This window comes from Physeter macrocephalus, chromosome 10 (assembly GCF_002837175.3).
Source record: "Physeter macrocephalus isolate SW-GA chromosome 10, ASM283717v5, whole genome shotgun sequence".
Lineage (NCBI taxonomy): Eukaryota > Metazoa > Chordata > Mammalia > Artiodactyla > Physeteridae > Physeter > Physeter macrocephalus.
The window spans coordinates 55,389,607-55,392,219 of record NC_041223.1 but is presented as its reverse complement, the minus strand read 5'-3'; positions in this window follow the sequence as shown (position 1 = coordinate 55,392,219).

Below are 2,613 nucleotides of genomic sequence, written 5' to 3'. Positions count from 1 at the left end.
GTATCAACTGACATTGCAGAAATACAAAGGATCATAAGAGATTACTACAAGCAAGTCTATGCCAATAAAATGGACAACCTGGAAGAAATGCGCAAACCCTTAGAAAAGCACAACCTTCCGAGACTGAACCAGGAAGAAATAGAAAATATAAACAGACCAATCACAAGCACTGAAATTGAGACTGTGATTAAAAATCTTCCAACAAACAAAAGCCAAGGACCAGATGGCTTCACAGACGAATTCTATCAAACATTTAGAGAAGAGCTAACACCTATTCTTCTCAAACTCTTCCAAAATATAGCAGAGGCAGGAACACTCCCAAACTCATTCTGCAAGGCCACCATCATCCTGATACCAAAACCAGACAAAGATGTCACAAAGAAAGAAAACTACAGGCCAATATCTCTGATGAACATAGTTGCAAAAATCCTTAAGAAAGTACTAGCAAACAGAATCCAACAGCACATTAAAAGGATCATACACCATGATCAAGTGGGGTTTATCCCAGGAATGCAAGGATTTTTCAATATATGGAAATCAATCAATGTGATACACCATATTAACAAATTGAAGGAGAAACCATATGATCATCGCATAGATGCAGAAAAAGCTTTTGACAAAATTCAACACCATTTATGATAAAAACCCTCCAGAAAGTAGGCACAGAGGGAACTTACCTCAACATAATAAAGGCCATATATGACAAACCCACAGCCAACATCATTCTCCATGGTGAAAAACGGAAACCATTTTCTTGAAGATCAGGAGCAAGACAAGGTTGTCCAGTCTCACCACTATTATTCAACATAGTTTTGGAAGTTTTAGCCACAGCAATCAGAGAAGAAAAAGAAATGAAAGGAATCCAAATTGGAAAAGAAGAAGTAAAGCTGTCACTGTTTGCAGATGACATGATACTATACATAGAGAATCCTAAAGATGCTACCAGAAAACTACTAGAGCTAATCAACGAATTTGGTAAAGTAGCAGGATATAAAATTAATGCACAGAAGTCTCTTGCATTCCTATACACTAATGATGAAAAATCTGAAAGTGAAATTAAGGAAACACTCCCATTTACCATTGCAACAAAAAGAATAAAATACCTAGGAATAAACCTACCTAAGGAGACAAAAGACCTGTGTGCAGAAAACTATAAAACACTGATGAAAGAAATTAAAGATGATACAAACAGATGGAGAGATATACCGTGTTCTTGGATTGGAAGGATCAACATTTTGAAATTGACTGTACTACCCAAAGCAATCTACAGATTCAATGCCATGCCTATCAAACCACCAATGGCATTTTTCACAGAACTAGAAGAAAAAAATTTCACAATTTGTATGGAAACACAAAAGACCCCGAATAGCCAAAGCAATCTTGAGAAAGAAAAACGGAGCTGGACGAATCAGGTTCCCGGACTTCAGACTATACTACAAAGCTACAGTAATCAAGACAGTGTGGTACTGGCACAAAAACAGAAATATAGATCAATGGAACAGGATAGAAAGCCCAGAGATAAACCCACGCACGTATGGTCACCTTATTTTTGATAAAGGAGGCAGGAATATACAATGGAGAAAAGACAGTCTCTTCAATAATTAGTGCTGGGAAAACTGAATAACTACATGTAATAGAATGAAATTAGAACACTCCCTAACACCATACACAAAAATAAACTCAAAATGGACTAAAGAACTAAATGTAAGACCAGACACTATAAAACTCTTAGAGGAAAACATAGGCAGAACACTGTATGACATAAATCACAGCAAGATCCTTTTAGACCCACCACCTAGAGAAATGGAAATAAAAACAAAAATAAATAAATGGGACCTAATGAAACGTAAAAGCTTTTGCACATCAAAGAAAACCATAAACAAGATGAAAAGACAACCCTCAGAATGGAAGAAAATATTTGCAAATGAAGCAACTGACAAAGGATTAATCTGCAAAATTTACAAGCAGTTCATGCAGCTCGATATCAAAAAAACAACCCAATCCAAAAGGGGCAGAAGACCTAAATAGACATTTCTCCAAAGAAGATATACAGATTGCCAACAAACACCAGAAAGGATGCTCAACATCACTAATCATTAGAGAAATCCCGCGCACCGCGATGAAGAGTGGCCCCCGCTTGCCACAACTAGAGAAAGCCCTCGCACTGAAGCGAAGACCCAACACAGCCAAAAGTAAAATAAAATAAATAAATAAAAGAAATGCATTTCCATTTAAAAAAAAAAACGACCATGAAGTATAACCTCACACCAGTCAGAATGGCCATCATCAAAAAATCTACAAACAATAAAAGCTGGAGAGGGTGTGGAGAAAAGGGAACCCTCTTGCACTGTTGGTGGGAATGTAACTTGATACATTATGTTCACCAGTGTTCTCCACTATGGAGAACAGTATGGAGTTTTCTTAAAAAACTAAAAATGGGACTACCATATGACTCAGCAATCCCACTACTGGACATATACCCTGAGAAAACCATAATTCAAAAAGAGTCTTGTACCACAATATTCATTGCAGCTCTCTTTACAATAGCAAGGACATGGAAGCAACCTAAGTGTCCATCGACAGATGAATGGATAAAGAAGATGTGGCACATAT